The 18,288-nt window shown below is 46.2% G+C and overlaps 5 non-coding genes across 5 annotated transcripts; all 5 read right to left on the bottom strand.

Annotated features, from left to right (window-relative positions):
• Positions 1-6,303: 6,303 nt before the first annotated feature.
• trnav-aac (transfer RNA valine (anticodon AAC)) lies at positions 6,304-6,376 on the bottom strand. Its single transcript has one exon. It is a non-coding gene; the product is annotated as a tRNA-Val (tRNA).
• Positions 6,377-9,062: 2,686 nt separating this feature from the next.
• On the bottom strand, positions 9,063-9,135 carry trnav-aac (transfer RNA valine (anticodon AAC)). Its single transcript has one exon. It is a non-coding gene; the product is annotated as a tRNA-Val (tRNA).
• A 2,686-nt stretch (positions 9,136-11,821) lies between these two features.
• trnav-aac (transfer RNA valine (anticodon AAC)) lies at positions 11,822-11,894 on the bottom strand. The gene has a single exon. It is a non-coding gene; the product is annotated as a tRNA-Val (tRNA).
• Positions 11,895-14,580: 2,686 nt separating this feature from the next.
• On the bottom strand, positions 14,581-14,653 carry trnav-aac (transfer RNA valine (anticodon AAC)). Its single transcript has one exon. It is a non-coding gene; the product is annotated as a tRNA-Val (tRNA).
• A 2,686-nt stretch (positions 14,654-17,339) lies between these two features.
• Positions 17,340-17,412, bottom strand: trnav-aac (transfer RNA valine (anticodon AAC)). Its single transcript has one exon. It is a non-coding gene; the product is annotated as a tRNA-Val (tRNA).
• Between the last annotated feature and the right edge of the window lie 876 nt (positions 17,413-18,288).

Genomic DNA, 18,288 nt, shown 5'->3' with positions numbered 1-18,288 from the left:
GACCTCAATTGAGGAGTTTTGCTGCTCGAAGTTACCTCAGAAACCCTGTTAACTCGTAATGTGCTGAGCGAATCGCAAAACAGAAAGCATTTTTCACGGAACACAAACAAAACTGGCATGCCGAATGCATTTTCAGACAGAGAGATGCATGAATGCTAAATGTGTCACAGTCCGAGGGCATGAGTCATAAAGTAATCTCACAACTAACAACAGGGCAATTCCAAACTACTCTTTCAAACATACTGCAGCGTTAGTGCACCACCACTTTCCAGACAATGCTGAAAAGAGAGATAGAAAGAACATCATAAGAACGGGCCATAAAAAGTGAATTTCACCATTCACAGTCTCGATTAGATTACCTTTTCCTTCTGATGTCTCCAGGACGGAAATGAAGGAAATGGGAGAAATTCAATAACATATGACACCGAAATTCATTGGAACGATTTTCCCATTGGACAGAAAACCAAATAACGACGAGTCGAGTCACCGCAGGACTTTGTTTCACAACAGCGATGAAATAATAGTCTCCATTCGGTTCCAGTAAAAGCACAAATCGCTTTGGAACAGCAGAGCTGTTTTCGATTTTCCGCGCGGGAGGCGAACGCGATCATGACAGCAGAGACACTTGGACACTAAGGTACCTAAGACACTAAGGCAGCAGCTAAGGTAAGACTGTTTGTTTTAAAAGTACTTACCGGTAGCGGGCAGCGGTGGTTTTTTCACTCTCTCTTCACAGAAAGAGCGGGAGCAGTAGGGGGAAGTGACGACGACCAGAGAGGCAGCCGAGACCCGGAAGCAGGTAGAGCGTAAGCTTACCTGGGTAGGTTTGTTTCCCCTTTAAAAGCGTGCAGCTGAAGAACCCGAGGCACTACGGAGGTAGTGCCTCCCTCCCGCCCTCCTCCTCTAACCTAATAATAAGATCCGTTGTGGTAAGGAGGTAAGTGCCGAATTTTGCTTGTTGTATTCTTTAGACCCAGTTTTTTTTAAATAAAGGTTAGCTTTAGAGGGATGGCAGTGAAGGCAGTGCAATGTTCCTCCTGCAACATGTATGAGGTGAGGGATGCCATGGACATCCCTGCTGATTACACTTGCAGGAAGTGCACCCATCTCCAGCTCCTCCAAGACCGTGTTAGGGAACTGGAGCTGGAGTTGGATGAACTTCGGATCATTCGGGAGGCAGAGGGGGTCATAGATCGGAGCTATAGGGAAGTAGTAACTCCAAAGATGGCAGATAGATGGGTGACAGTGAGGGGGACTGGGAGGAAGCAGCCAGTGCAGGGACCCCCTGTGGTCGTTCCCCTCAAGAACAAGTATACCGTTTTGGATACTTGTGGGGGGGACGACTTACCAGGGGTAAGTAACGGGGCTCAGGCCTCTGGCACGGAGCCTGTCCCTGCTACTCAGAAGGGAAGGGTGGAGAAGAGCAGAGCAATAATAATTGGGGACTCGATAGTTCGGGGCACAGATAGGCGGTTTTGTGGGAACGAGAGAGACTCACGTTTGGTATGTTGCCTCCCAGGTGCAAGGGTACGTGATGTCTCTGATCGTGTTTTCCGGGTCCTTAAGGGGGAGGGGGAGCAGCCTGAAGTCGTGGTCCATATTGGCACCAATGACATAGGTAGGAGTGCTGAGGATGTTAGACAGGCTTTTAGGGAGCTAGGTTGGAAGCTCAGAGTTAGAACGAACAGAGTTGTTGTCTCTGGTTTGTTACCCGTGCCACGTGATAGAGAGTCGAGGAATAGGGAGAGAGAAGAGTTAAATGCGTGGCTACAGGGATGGTGCAGGAGGGAGGGATTTCGGTATTTGGATAACTGGGGTTCTTTCTGGGGAAGGTGGGACCTCTATAGACAGGATGGTCTGCACCTGAACCTGAGGGGCACCAGTATCCTTGGGGGGAGGTTTGCTAGTGCTCTTGGGGGGGGTTTAAACTAACTCTGCAGGGGCATGGGAACCCAGACTGTAACTTTAGGGTGCAGGACCTGGAGTGTAGGGAGGGTAGGAATATGGTATCAATCTTAAAGGATCGTGCCTGTAAACAGAAGAGTGGCTTGAAGTGTATATACTTTAATGCCAGAAGTATACGAAATAAGGTAGGTGAACTCGCAGCGTGGGTTGGTACCTGGGACTTCGATGTTGTGGCTATTACGGAGACATGGCTAGATCAGGGACAGGATTGGCTGTTGCAGGTTCCAGGGTTTAAATGTTTTAGTAGGGTCAGAGGTGGGGGTAAAAGAGGGGGGGGTGTGGCTTTGCTTGTCAAAGATAGTATTACAGCGGTGGAAAGGAAGATGGATGAAGATTTGCCATCTGAGGTAGTTTGGGTTGAGGTTAGGAATAGGAGAGGTGAGGTCACCCTGTTAGGAGTCTTTTACAGGCCTCCTAATAGTCCTAGAATCGTTGAAGAAAGGATTGCGAAGATGATTCAGGAGAAGAGTGACAGTAATAGGGTGATTGTTATGGGAGACTTTAACTTTCCTGATATTGATTGGGAAAGCTATAGCTCAAGTTCGTTAGATGGGTCAGTGTTTGTGCAATGTGTGCAGGAGAGTTTCCTGACACAATATGTAGATAAGCCAACAAGAGGTGAGGCCATACTGGATTTGGTTCTGGGTAACGAACCAGGCCAGGTATTAGAACTAGAGGTAGGTGAGCACTTTGGGGACAGTGACCACAATTCGGTGATTTTTACTCTAGTGATGGAGAGGGATAAGTGTGTACTACAGGGCAAGAGTTATAGCTGGGGGCAGGGAAATTATGATGCGTTGAGGCATGACTTAGGATGTGTGGATTGGAAAAGTAGATTCCAAGGCAAGAGCGTAATTGATATGTGGAACTTGTTCAAGGAGCAACTATTGAGTGTCCTTGATAAGTACGTACCTATCAGGCAGGGAGGAAAGGGTCGTGTGAAGGAGCCGTGGTTTAATAAGGAGTTGGAATCCCTTGTTAAATGGAAGAGGGCGGCCTTTGTAAAGATGAGGCGTGAAGGTTCAATAGGGGCGATTGAGAGTTATAAGGTAGCCCGGAAGGACCTGAAGAGAGAGCTAAGAGCAGCAAGGAGGGGACATGAAAGGTCCTTAGTTGGTAGGATTAGGGAAAACCCTAAGGCTTTCTATAGGTATGTTAGGAATAAAAGAATGACTAGGGAAGGAATAGGTCCAATCAAGGATAGTAATGGGAAGTTGCGTGTGGAGGCTGAAGAGATTGGGGAGGCGCTGAATGAATACTTTTCGTCAGTATTCACTCAGGAACAGGACATTGTTGTCGATATGAATACTGAGGCACGAATAAGTAGAATGGATGGCTTTGAGATATGTAGAGAAGAGGTGTTGGAAATTCTGGCAAGGGTGAAAATAGATAAGTCCCCTGGGCCTGATTGCATTTATCCTAGGATTCTCTGGGAAGCAAGGGAGGAGATTGCAGAGCCATTGGCCTTGATTTTTGTGACCTCTTTGTCTACAGGAGTAGTGCCAGAGGACTGGAGGCTAGCAAACGTGGTTCCCTTGTTCAAGAAGGGGAGTAGGGATAATCCTAGTAACTATAGGCCAGTGAGTCTCACTTCTGTTGTGGGCAAAGTCTTAGAGAGAATTATAAGGGATAGGATTTATGCACATCTGGATAAGAATGATGTGATCAAGGATAGTCAGCATGGTTTTGTGAAGGGCAGGTCGTGCCTCACAAACCTTATTGAATTCTTTGAGAAGGTGACGAAGGAGGTAGATGAGGGGAAAGCGGTAGATGTAGTATATATGGATTTTAGTAAGGCGTTTGATAAGGTCCCCCATGGTAGGCTACTGCAGAAAATACAGAGATATGGCATTGAGGGTGAGTTGGAGGTTTGGATTAGGAATTGGCTCTCTGGAAGAAGACAGAGGGTAGTAGTTGATGGCAAAGATTCATCTTGGAGTGCCGTCACTAGTGGTGTTCCGCAAGGATCTGTTCTGGGACCATTGCTGTTTGTCATTTTTATAAATGACCTGGAGGAAGGGTTAGAAGGTTGGGTGAGCAAGTTTGCGGATGATACGAAAGTCGGAGGAGTTGTAGACAGTGAGGAAGGATATGGCAGGTTACAGCGGGATATAGAGAAGCTGCAGAGCTGGGCAGAAAGGTGGCAAATGGAGTTCAATGTAGCTAAGTGTGAAGTGATTCACTTTGGTAAGAGTAATAAAAAGATGGATTACTGGGCTAATGGTAGACTACTTGGTAGTGTGGAAGAGCAGAGGGATCTTGGTGTCCATGTACACAGATCTCTGAAAGTTGCCACCCAGGTAAATAGTGCAGTGAAGAAGGCATATGGCGTACTGGCTTTTATTGGTAGAGGAATTGAGTTCCGGAGTCCTGAGGTCATGCTGCAGTTGTATAAGACTCTGGTGCGGCCGCTTCTGGAATATTGTGTGCAGTTTTGGTCGCCATACTATAGGAAGGATGTGGAGGCACTGGAACGGGTGCAGAGGAGGTTTACCAGGATGTTGCCTGGTATGGTAGGAAGATCCTATGAGGAAAGGCTGAGGCACTTGGGGTTGTTTTCTTTGGAGAAAAGAAGGTTTAGGGGTGATTTGATAGAGGTGTACAAGATGATTAGGGGGTTAGATAGGGTTGACAGTGAGAACCTTTTTCCGCGTATGGAGTCAGCTATTACAAGGGGGCATAGCTTTAAATTAAGGGGGGGTAGATATAGGACTGATGTTAGGGGTAGGTTCTTCACTCAGCGAGTCGTAAGATCATGGAATGCCCTGCCAGTAGCAGTAGTGGACTCTCCCTCTTTATGGGTATTTAAGCGGGCATTGGATAGGTATATGGAGGATAGTGGGTTAGTGTAGGTTAGGTGGGCTTTGATCGGCGCAACATCGAGGGCCGAAGGGCCTGTACTGCGCTGTATTGTTCTATGTTCTATGTTCTATGTACTTCGGTCAAATAACCATGAGCTGCTAGACATTACTACAATTTCGATTCTTGCTTTGCTAAATGATTTCACACATTGCTCGAAACAGGACGACTTTCACGTTTATACGGAACACGAAACACACCTGACTACAGGGAAAATGCACAAAGCTGAGCAGGCCGTGTTCCACATCAAACCGTGCAGCATTTATTCAGTCACTGTGTCTGTTTTGCAGAAGAAGGGTCCCAAAGAATGTTCTCCACCCTAAAACCGGAGGTCGCATTACAATCCGAGAACGACACATCACATTGTGAGCATGCTCTGATCTCGGGGCCGGTTCGAGATGCCACTTTCCGTGCCTTTTACTTTAACCGTGCAATTTGCTGCAGAGATGTTCACTCCTGGACATGAGCCACGTGGATACCAACTGAGTCGGAAACCTGTGCGGGAATCGACGAGAAGCGATTCAATAAATTTTGCTAACTTCCATGGTGCTTATTGGAAATGCAGTTTCTGTTCAAGTCAATCGAAAAGGCAGTTTCTGAACATCGTAACAGAAGTCAAAAGGTAATTACCTCACCCCACCCCCACTCCGGAAGAGGTGCTAACTGCCCTTGAGTGCTTTTTGATCTCGATGTGAAGAGCTCACACGCCTCTGAGTCACCTTCAAGTCTCTGTTTGCGGAGTGAATCACAAAGAAGGACTTTTACCAGAGCTGCAACCGCCTCACTTCCCCACTCGCTCTCCCCTTTTACATTTTCCTGCTCGTCAGTGATTTAAAGAAAACCAAATGGATGCGATGTCATTCTGTAGCCTCTCTGTCGATTCCTCCGTTTCAGTTCCAACATGGCTTAGATCTCGGGGCGCACCTTAATATTAGCGGCGCTATGAAAGCACAAGTTCAAAGGTTCCTCTGAGAGTGTAAATTATTTCATTGCTGTTGCTGATTGAATGAGCCACTAACGTGCGAACTGCCCCAAAATATGATTCAGGAATCTGGTACCAACTCTCGCGCGTTGAATAACGACAGACAGCTTCCAAATGAGGCCTTTCAGAGACGACTTTGGGGTACATTTGACAGACAGACAAGTTCAGGAATCCGTGGTGCGCTGTGACACCAGCGCAGCAGCTTCTTCCCTGCCTTTGAACCGGGCCGCCTGCGCAAGGAATGCAAATGCGGTACTGCTTTTCGTGGAAGGATCAGAACGCGGCAAGGACACTCTCAAACAGAATGGCATATGCATCAGAACCAGGTTGGAGAAAAACTTTATAATGCTTTACACAGTAATTAAATGGAGTTGCCTTACATTTCACTACGAGAGCAGATTCTTTCAAGCAAATTCGAAGGCAGGTTTGCAGATGGGAAAGCAAGCAAGAAAGCTCCGTTCTTGTCCATGTAAAAGGCTGCAGTTGACGAACAAAGCAGTTTCTGCCCAGTTTCGAACTAGGGACCTTTCGCGTGTTAGGCGAACGTGATGACCACTACACTACAGAAACCAGCCGCGGCCGCCGTGAGATTGATGACAATATATAGACAATGATTTCGTCAATGTTTGGACCGTCGGGCGAGGTGGAATAAGCTGGGACGACTTTCCCTGCAGCGGAACGGCTGCGATACGATCTTATGGAAGGGTTGTAAACTGAGTATTTCTGTGTTTTACCCAAATTGGGGTGAGTTGAAAACTCGAGAGCATAGGTTTAAGGTGAGTGGGCTGAAATTGACAAACGACCTGAGGCACATTTCCCACACAGAAGGTTGTGCGTGTATGGAATGAGCTCCCAGAGGAAGTGGAGAAGGCTATTACACTCAGAAAATTGCAAAGGTAATCGGATGAGTTTCTGGACAGGATGGGTTTAGAGGGATTGGGGCCAAATGCTGGGGAACGGGACTTGTTTAATTTTGGTTATGTGGTGAGCATGGATGAGATACACCTAAATATCTGTTTCCACGCCGTGTACCCCCATAACGTCTTGTTGCTAACACTGGCTGTAAAGGATTACTTTTTAGCGGAGTTTTCCATCGCAGTCTGTGGCACAATCGTTTAGTCTGTTCGACTGCTCACGGGAAAGGTAGTATTGTGAAACACTGCAGATACGAACAACTTCCTTAATTTTGCCCCGACTGACCATACTCCGTGAAATTTTCCCAGACCTCAATTGAGGAGTTTTGCTGCTCGAAGTTACCTCAGAAACCCTGTTAACTCGTAATGTGCTGAGCGAATCGCAAAACAGAAAGCATTTTTCACGGAACACAAACAAAACTGGCATGCCGAATGCATTTTCAGACAGAGAGATGCATGAATGCTAAATGTGTCACAGTCCGAGGGCATGAGTCATAAAGTAATCTCACAACTAAAAACAGGGCAATTCCAAACTACTCTTTCAAACATACTGCAGCGTTAGTGCACCACCACTTTCCAGACAATGCTGAAAAGAGAGATAGAAAGAACATCATAAGAACGGGCCATAAAAAGTGAATTTCACCATTCACAGTCTCGATTAGATTACCTTTTCCTTCTGATGTCTCCAGGACGGAAATGAAGGAAATGGGAGAAATTCAATAACATATGACACCGAAATTCATTGGAACGATTTTCCCATTGGACAGAAAACCAAATAACGACGAGTCGAGTCACCGCAGGACTTTGTTTCACAACAGCGATGAAATAATAGTCTCCATTCGGTTCCAGTAAAAGCACAAATCGCTTTGGAACAGCAGAGCTGTTTGCGATTTTCCGCGCGGGAGGCGAACGCGATCATGACAGCAGAGACACTTGGACACTTCGGTCAAATAACCATGAGCTGCTAGACATTACTACAATTTCGATTCTTGCTTTGCTAAATGATTTCACACATTGCTCGAAACAGGACGACTTTCACGTTTACACGGAACACGAAACACACCTGACTACAGGGAAAATGCACAAAGCTGAGCAGGCCGTGTTCCACATCAAACCGTGCAGCATTTATTCAGTCACTGTGTCTGTTTTGCAGAAGAAGGGTCCCAAAGAATGTTCTCCACCCTAAAACCGGAGGTCGCATTACAATCCGAGAACGACACATCACATTGTGAGCATGCTCTGATCTCGGGGCCGGTTCGGGATGCCACTTTCCGTGCCTTTTACTTTAACCGTGCAATTTGCTGCAGAGATGTTCACTCCTGGACATGAGCCACGTGGATACCAACTGAGTCGGAAACCTGTGCGGGAATCGACGAGAAGCGATTCAATAAATTTTGCTAACTTCCATGGTGCTTATTGGAAATGCAGTTTCTGTTCAAGTCAATCGAAAAGGCAGTTTCTGAACATAGTAACAGAAGTCAAAAGGTAATTACCTCACCCCACCCCCACTCCGGAAGAGGTGCTAACTGCCCTTGAGTGCTTTTTGATCTCGATGTGAAGAGCTCACACGCCTCTGAGTCACCTTCAAGTCTCTGTTTGCGGAGTGAATCACAAAGAAGGACTTTTACCAGAGCTGCAACCGCCTCACTTCCCCACTCGCTCTCCCCTTTTACATTTTCCTGCTCGTCAGTGATTTAAAGAAAACCAAATGGATGCGATGTCATTCTGTAGCCTCTCTGTCGATTCCTCCGTTTCAGTTCCAACATGGCTTAGATCTCGGGGCGCACCTTAATATTAGCGGCGCTATGAAAGCACAAGTTCAAAGGTTCCTCTGAGAGTGTAAATTATTTCATTGCTGTTGCTGATTGAATGAGCCACTAACGTGCGAACTGCCCCAAAATATGATTCAGGAATCTGGTACCAACTCTCGCGCGTTGAATAACGACAGACAGCTTCCAAATGAGGCCTTTCAGAGACGACTTTGGGGTACATTTGACAGACAGACAAGTTCAGGAATCCGTGGTGCGCTGTGACACCAGCGCAGCAGCTTCTTCCCTGCCTTTGAACCGGGCCGCCTGCGCAAGGAATGCAAATGCGGTACTGCTTTTCGTGGAAGGATCAGAACGCGGCAAGGACACTCTCAAACAGAATGGCATATGCATCAGAACCAGGTTGGAGAAAAACTTTATAATGCTTTACACAGTAATTAAATGGAGTTGCCTTACATTTCACTACGAGAGCAGATTCTTTCAAGCAAATTCGAAGGCAGGTTTGCAGATGGGAAAGCAAGCAAGAAAGCTCCGTTCTTGTCCATGTAAAAGGCTGCAGTTGACGAACAAAGCAGTTTCTGCCCAGTTTCGAACTAGGGACCTTTCGCGTGTTAGGCGAACGTGATGACCACTACACTACAGAAACCAGCCGCGGCCGCCGTGAGATTGATGACAATATATAGACAATGATTTCGTCAATGTTTGGACCGTAGGGCGAGGTGGAATAAGCTAGGACGACTTTCCCTGCAGCGGAACGGCTGCGATACGATCTTATGGAAGGGTTGTAAACTGAGTATTTCTGTGTTTTACCCAAATTGGGGTGAGTTGAAAACTCGAGAGCATAGGTTTAAGGTGAGTGGGCTGAAATTGACAAACGACCTGAGGCACATTTCCCACACAGAAGGTTGTGCGTGTATGGAATGAGCTCCCAGAGGAAGTGGAGAAGGCTATTACACTCAGAAAATTGCAAAGGTAATCGGATGAGTTTCTGGACAGGATGGGTTTAGAGGGATTGGGGCCAAATGCTGGGGAACGGGACTTGTTTAATTTTGGTTATGTGGTGAGCATGGATGAGATACACCTAAATATCTGTTTCCACGCCGTGTACCCCCATAACGTCTTGTTGCTAACACTGGCTGTAAAGGATTACTTTTTAGCGGAGTTTTCCATCGCAGTCTGTGGCACAATCGTTTAGTCTGTTCGACTGCTCACGGGAAAGGTAGTATTGTGAAACACTGCAGATACGAACAACTTCCTTAATTTTGCCCCGACTGACCATACTCCGTGAAATTTTCCCAGACCTCAATTGAGGAGTTTTGCTGCTCGAAGTTACCTCAGAAACCCTGTTAACTCGTAATGTGCTGAGCGAATCGCAAAACAGAAAGCATTTTTCACGGAACACAAACAAAACTGGCATGCCGAATGCATTTTCAGACAGAGAGATGCATGAATGCTAAATGTGTCACAGTCCGAGGGCATGAGTCATAAAGTAATCTCACAACTAAAAACAGGGCAATTCCAAACTACTCTTTCAAACATACTGCAGCGTTAGTGCACCACCACTTTCCAGACAATGCTGAAAAGAGAGATAGAAAGAACATCATAAGAACGGGCCATAAAAAGTGAATTTCACCATTCACAGTCTCGATTAGATTACCTTTTCCTTCTGATGTCTCCAGGACGGAAATGAAGGAAATGGGAGAAATTCAATAACATATGACACCGAAATTCATTGGAACGATTTTCCCATTGGACAGAAAACCAAATAACGACGAGTCGAGTCACCGCAGGACTTTGTTTCACAACAGCGATGAAATAATAGTCTCCATTCGGTTCCAGTAAAAGCACAAATCGCTTTGGAACAGCAGAGCTGTTTGCGATTTTCCGCGCGGGAGGCGAACGCGATCATGACAGCAGAGACACTTGGACACTTCGGTCAAATAACCATGAGCTGCTAGACATTACTACAATTTCGATTCTTGCTTTGCTAAATGATTTCACACATTGCTCGAAACAGGACGACTTTCACGTTTACACGGAACACGAAACACACCTGACTACAGGGAAAATGCACAAAGCTGAGCAGGCCGTGTTCCACATCAAACCGTGCAGCATTTATTCAGTCACTGTGTCTGTTTTGCAGAAGAAGGGTCCCAAAGAATGTTCTCCACCCTAAAACCGGAGGTCGCATTACAATCCGAGAACGACACATCACATTGTGAGCATGCTCTGATCTCGGGGCCGGTTCGGGATGCCACTTTCCGTGCCTTTTACTTTAACCGTGCAATTTGCTGCAGAGATGTTCACTCCTGGACATGAGCCACGTGGATACCAACTGAGTCGGAAACCTGTGCGGGAATCGACGAGAAGCGATTCAATAAATTTTGCTAACTTCCATGGTGCTTATTGGAAATGCAGTTTCTGTTCAAGTCAATCGAAAAGGCAGTTTCTGAACATAGTAACAGAAGTCAAAAGGTAATTACCTCACCCCACCCCCACTCCGGAAGAGGTGCTAACTGCCCTTGAGTGCTTTTTGATCTCGATGTGAAGAGCTCACACGCCTCTGAGTCACCTTCAAGTCTCTGTTTGCGGAGTGAATCACAAAGAAGGACTTTTACCAGAGCTGCAACCGCCTCACTTCCCCACTCGCTCTCCCCTTTTACATTTTCCTGCTCGTCAGTGATTTAAAGAAAACCAAATGGATGCGATGTCATTCTGTAGCCTCTCTGTCGATTCCTCCGTTTCAGTTCCAACATGGCTTAGATCTCGGGGCGCACCTTAATATTAGCGGCGCTATGAAAGCACAAGTTCAAAGGTTCCTCTGAGAGTGTAAATTATTTCATTGCTGTTGCTGATTGAATGAGCCACTAACGTGCGAACTGCCCCAAAATATGATTCAGGAATCTGGTACCAACTCTCGCGCGTTGAATAACGACAGACAGCTTCCAAATGAGGCCTTTCAGAGACGACTTTGGGGTACATTTGACAGACAGACAAGTTCAGGAATCCGTGGTGCGCTGTGACACCAGCGCAGCAGCTTCTTCCCTGCCTTTGAACCGGGCCGCCTGCGCAAGGAATGCAAATGCGGTACTGCTTTTCGTGGAAGGATCAGAACGCGGCAAGGACACTCTCAAACAGAATGGCATATGCATCAGAACCAGGTTGGAGAAAAACTTTATAATGCTTTACACAGTAATTAAATGGAGTTGCCTTACATTTCACTACGAGAGCAGATTCTTTCAAGCAAATTCGAAGGCAGGTTTGCAGATGGGAAAGCAAGCAAGAAAGCTCCGTTCTTGTCCATGTAAAAGGCTGCAGTTGACGAACAAAGCAGTTTCTGCCCAGTTTCGAACTAGGGACCTTTCGCGTGTTAGGCGAACGTGATGACCACTACACTACAGAAACCAGCCGCGGCCGCCGTGAGATTGATGATAATATATAGACAATGATTTCGTCAATGTTTGGACCGTAGGGCGAGGTGGAATAAGCTGGGACGACTTTCCCTGCAGCGGAACGGCTGCGATACGATCTTATGGAAGGGTTGTAAACTGAGTATTTCTGTGTTTTACCCAAATTGGGGTGAGTTGAAAACTCGAGAGCATAGGTTTAAGGTGAGTGGGCTGAAATTGACAAACGACCTGAGGCACATTTCCCACACAGAAGGTTGTGCGTGTATGGAATGAGCTCCCAGAGGAAGTGGAGAAGGCTATTACACTCAGAAAATTGCAAAGGTAATCGGATGAGTTTCTGGACAGGATGGGTTTAGAGGGATTGGGGCCAAATGCTGGGGAACGGGACTTGTTTAATTTTGGTTATGTGGTGAGCATGGATGAGATACACCTAAATATCTGTTTCCACGCCGTGTACCCCCATAACGTCTTGTTGCTAACACTGGCTGTAAAGGATTACTTTTTAGCGGAGTTTTCCATCGCAGTCTGTGGCACAATCGTTTAGTCTGTTCGACTGCTCACGGGAAAGGTAGTATTGTGAAACACTGCAGATACGAACAACTTCCTTAATTTTGCCCCGACTGACCATACTCCGTGAAATTTTCCCAGACCTCAATTGAGGAGTTTTGCTGCTCGAAGTTACCTCAGAAACCCTGTTAACTCGTAATGTGCTGAGCGAATCGCAAAACAGAAAGCATTTTTCACGGAACACAAACAAAACTGGCATGCCGAATGCATGTTCAGACAGAGAGATGCATGAATGCTAAATGTGTCACAGTCCGAGGGCATGAGTCATAAAGTAATCTCACAACTTAAAACAGGGCAATTCCAAACTACTCTTTCAAACATACTGCAGCGTTAGTGCACCACCACTTTCCAGACAATGCTGAAAAGAGAGATAGAAAGAACATCATAAGAACGGGCCATAAAAAGTGAATTTCACCATTCACAGTCTCGATTAGATTACCTTTTCCTTCTGATGACTCCAGGACGGAAATGAAGGAAATGGGAGAAATTCAATAACATATGACACCGAAATTCATTGGAACGATTTTCCCATTGGACAGAAAACCAAATAACGACGAGTCGAGTCACCGCAGGACTTTGTTTCACAACAGCGATGAAATAATAGTCTCCATTCGGTTCCAGTAAAAGCACAAATCGCTTTGGAACAGCAGAGCTGTTTTCGATTTTCCGCGCGGGAGGCGAACGCGATCATGACAGCAGAGACACTTGGACACTTCGGTCAAATAACCATGAGCTGCTAGACATTACTACAATTTCGATTCTTGCTTTGCTAAATGATTTCACACATTGCTCGAAACAGGACGACTTTCACGTTTACACGGAACACGAAACACACCTGACTACAGGGAAAATGCACAAAGCTGAGCAGGCCGTGTTCCACATCAAACCGTGCAGCATTTATTCAGTCACTGTGTCTGTTTTGCAGAAGAAGGGTCCCAAAGAATGTTCTCCACCCTAAAACCAGAGGTCGCATTACAATCCGAGAACGACACATCACATTGTGAGCATGCTCTGATTTCGGGGCCGGTTCGAGATGCCACTTTCCGTGCCTTTTACTTTAACCGTGCAATTTGCTGCAGAGATGTTCACTCCTGGACATGAGCCACGTGGATACCAACTGAGTCGGAAACCTGTGCGGGAATCGACGAGAAGCGATTCAATAAATTTTGCTAACTTCCATGGTGCTTATTGGAAATGCAGTTTCTGTTCAAGTCAATCGAAAAGGCAGTTTCTGAACATCGTAACAGAAGTCAAAAGGTAATTACCTCACCCCACCCCCACTCCGGAAGAGGTGCTAACTGCCCTTGAGTGCTTTTTGATCTCGATGTGAAGAGCTCACACGCCTCTGAGTCACCTTCAAGTCTCTGTTTGCGGAGTGAATCACAAAGAAGGACTTTTACCAGAGCTGCAACCGCCTCACTTCCCCACTCGCTCTCCCCTTTTACATTTTCCTGCTCGTCAGTGATTTAAAGAAAACCAAATGGATGCGATGTCATTCTGTAGCCTCTCTGTCGATTCCTCCGTTTCAGTTCCAACATGGCTTAGATCTCGGGGCGCACCTTAATATTAGCGGCGCTATGAAAGCACAAGTTCAAAGGTTCCTCTGAGAGTGTAAATTATTTCATTGCTGTTGCTGATTGAATGAGCCACTAACGTGCGAACTGCCCCAAAATATGATTCAGGAATCTGGTACCAACTCTCGCGCGTTGAATAACGACAGACAGCTTCCAAATGAGGCCTTTCAGAGACGACTTTGGGGTACATTTGACAGACAGACAAGTTCAGGAATCCGTGGTGCGCTGTGACACCAGCGCAGCAGCTTCTTCCCTGCCTTTGAACCGGGCCGCCTGCGCAAGGAATGCAAATGCGGTACTGCTTTTCGTGGAAGGATCAGAACGCGGCAAGGACACTCTCAAACAGAATGGCATATGCATCAGAACCAGGTTGGAGAAAAACTTTATAATGCTTTACACAGTAATTAAATGGAGTTGCCTTACATTTCACTACGAGAGCAGATTCTTTCAAGCAAATTCGAAGGCAGGTTTGCAGATGGGAAAGCAAGCAAGAAAGCTCCGTTCTTGTCCATGTAAAAGGCTGCAGTTGACGAACAAAGCAGTTTCTGCCCAGTTTCGAACTAGGGACCTTTCGCGTGTTAGGCGAACGTGATGACCACTACACTACAGAAACCAGCCGCGGCCGCCGTGAGATTGATGACAATATATAGACAATGATTTCGTCAATGTTTGGACCGTAGGGCGAGGTGGAATAAGCTGGGACGACTTTCCCTGCAGCGGAACGGCTGCGATACGATCTTATGGAAGGGTTGTAAACTGAGTATTTCTGTGTTTTACCCAAATTGGGGTGAGTTGAAAACTCGAGAGCATAGGTTTAAGGTGAGTGGGCTGAAATTGACAAACGACCTGAGGCACATTTCCCACACAGAAGGTTGTGCGTGTATGGAATGAGCTCCCAGAGGAAGTGGAGAAGGCTATTACACTCAGAAAATTGCAAAGGTAATCGGATGAGTTTCTGGACAGGATGGGTTTAGAGGGATTGGGGCCAAATGCTGGGGAACGGGACTTGTTTAATTTTGGTTATGTGGTGAGCATGGATGAGATACACCTAAATATCTGTTTCCACGCCGTGTACCCCCATAACGTCTTGTTGCTAACACTGGCTGTAAAGGATTACTTTTTAGCGGAGTTTTCCATCGCAGTCTGTGGCACAATCGTTTAGTCTGTTCGACTGCTCACGGGAAAGGTAGTATTGTGAAACACTGCAGATACGAACAACTTCCTTAATTTTGCCCCGACTGACCATACTCCGTGAAATTTTCCCAGACCTCAATTGAGGAGTTTTGCTGCTCGAAGTTACCTCAGAAACCCTGTTAACTCGTAATGTGCTGAGCGAATCGCAAAACAGAAAGCATTTTTCACGGAACACAAACAAAACTGGCATGCCGAATGCATGTTCAGACAGAGAGATGCATGAATGCTAAATGTGTCACAGTCCGAGGGCATGAGTCATAAAGTAATCTCACAACTTAAAACAGGGCAATTCCAAACTACTCTTTCAAACATACTGCAGCGTTAGTGCACCACCACTTTCCAGACAATGCTGAAAAGAGAGATAGAAAGAACATCATAAGAACGGGCCATAAAAAGTGAATTTCACCATTCACAGTCTCGATTAGATTACCTTTTCCTTCTGATGACTCCAGGACGGAAATGAAGGAAATGGGAGAAATTCAATAACATATGACACCGAAATTCATTGGAACGATTTTCCCATTGGACAGAAAACCAAATAACGACGAGTCGAGTCACCGCAGGACTTTGTTTCACAACAGCGATGAAATAATAGTCTCCATTCGGTTCCAGTAAAAGCACAAATCGCTTTGGAACAGCAGAGCTGTTTGCGATTTTCCGCGCGGGAGGCGAACGCGATCATGACAGCAGAGACACTTGGACACTTCGGTCAAATAACCATGAGCTGCTAGACATTACTACAATTTCGATTCTTGCTTTGCTAAATGATTTCACACATTGCTCGAAACAGGACGACTTTCACGTTTACACGGAACACGAAACACACCTGACTACAGGGAAAATGCACAAAGCTGAGCAGGCCGTGTTCCACATCAAACCGTGCAGCATTTATTCAGTCACTGTGTCTGTTTTGCAGAAGAAGGGTCCCAAAGAATGTTCTCCACCCTAAAACCGGAGGTCGCATTACAATCCGAGAACGACACATCACATTGTGAGCATGCTCTGATTTCGGGGCCGGTTCGAGATTCCACTTTCCGTGCCTTTTACTTTAACCGTGCAATTTGCTGCAGAGATGTTCACTCCTGGACATGAGCCACGTGGATACCAACTGAGTCGGAAACCTGTGCGGGAATCGACGAGAAGCGATTCAATAAATTTTGCTAACTTCCATGGTGCTTATTGGAAATGCAGTTTCTGTTCAAGTCAATCGAAAAGGCAGTTTCTGAACATCGTAACAGAAGTCAAAAGGTAATTACCTCACCCCACCCCCACTCCGGAAGAGGTGCTAACTGCCCTTGAGTGCTTTTTGATCTCGATGTGAAGAGCTCACACGCCTCTGAGTCACCTTCAAGTCTCTGTTTGCGGAGTGAATCACAAAGAAGGACTTTTACCAGAGCTGCAACCGCCTCACTTCCCCACTCGCTCTCCCCTTTTACATTTTCCTGCTCGTCAGTGATTTAAAGAAAACCAAATGGATGCGATGTCATTCTGTAGCCTCTCTGTCGATTCCTCCGTTTCAGTTCCAACATGGCTTAGATCTCGGGGCGCACCTTAATATTAGCGGCGCTATGAAAGCACAAGTTCAAAGGTTCCTCTGAGAGTGTAAATTATTTCATTGCTGTTGCTGATTGAATGAGCCACTAACGTGCGAACTGCCCCAAAATATGATTCAGGAATCTGGTACCAACTCTCGCGCGTTGAATAACGACAGACAGCTTCCAAATGAGGCCTTTCAGAGACGACTTTGGGGTACATTTGACAGACAGACAAGTTCAGGAATCCGTGGTGCGCTGTGACACCAGCGCAGCAGCTTCTTCCCTGCCTTTGAACCGGGCCGCCTGCGCAAGGAATGCAAATGCGGTACTGCTTTTCGTGGAAGGATCAGAACGCGGCAAGGACACTCTCAAACAGAATGGCATATGCATCAGAACCAGGTTGGAGAAAAACTTTATAATGCTTTACACAGTAATTAAATGGAGTTGCCTTACATTTCACTACGAGAGCAGATTCTTTCAAGCAAATTCGAAGGCAGGTTTGCAGATGGGAAAGCAAGCAAGAAAGCTCCGTTCTTGTCCATGTAAAAGGCTGCAGTTGACGAACAAAGCAGTTTCTGCCCAGTTTCGAACTAGGGACCTTTCGCGTGTTAGGCGAACGTGATGACCACTACACTACAGAAACCAGCCGCGGCCGCTGTGAGATTGATGACAATATATAGACAATGATTTCGTCAATGTTTGGACCGTAGGGCGAGGTGGAATAAGCTGGGACGACTTTCCCTGCAGCGGAACGGCTGCGATACGATCTTATGGAAGGGTTGTAAACTGAGTATTTCTGTGTTTTACCCAAATTGGGGTGAGTTGAAAACTCGAGAGCATAGGTTTAAGGTGAGTGGGCTGAAAGTGACAAACGACCTGAGGCACATTTCCCACACAGAAGGTTGTGCGTGTATGGAATGAGCTCCCAGAGGAAGTGGAGAAGGCTATTACACTCAGAAAATTGCAAAGGTAATCGGATGAGTTTCTGGACAGGATGGGTTTAGAGGGATTGGGGCCAAATGCTGGGGAACGGGACTTGTTTAATTTTGGTTATGTGGTGAGCATGGATGAGATACACCTAAATATCTGTTTCCACGCCGTGTACCCCCATAACGTCTTGTTGCTAACACTGGCTGTAAAGGATTACTTTTTAGCGGAGTTTTCCATCGCAGTCTGTGGCACAATCGTTTAGTCTGTTCGACTGCTCACGGGAAAGGTAGTATTGTGAAACACTGCAGATACGAACAACTTCCTTAATTTTGCCCCGACTGACCATACTCCGTGAAATTTTCCCAGACCTCAATTGAGGAGTTTTGCTGCTCGAAGTTACCTCAGAAACCCTGTTAACTCGTAATGTGCTGAGCGAATCGCAAAACAGAAAGCATTTTTCACGGAACACAAACAAAACTGGCATGCCGAATGCATGTTCAGACAGAGAGATGCATGAATGCTAAATGTGTCACAGTCCGAGGGCATGAGTCATAAAGTAATCTCACAACTAAAAACAGGGCAATTCCAA

The sequence above is a fragment of the Chiloscyllium punctatum genome, chromosome 50, assembly GCF_047496795.1.
Source record: "Chiloscyllium punctatum isolate Juve2018m chromosome 50, sChiPun1.3, whole genome shotgun sequence".
Classification (NCBI taxonomy): domain Eukaryota; kingdom Metazoa; phylum Chordata; class Chondrichthyes; order Orectolobiformes; family Hemiscylliidae; genus Chiloscyllium; species Chiloscyllium punctatum.
The sequence above is the reverse complement of the archived record's forward strand: the minus strand, read 5'-3'. Positions and strand labels throughout refer to the sequence as shown.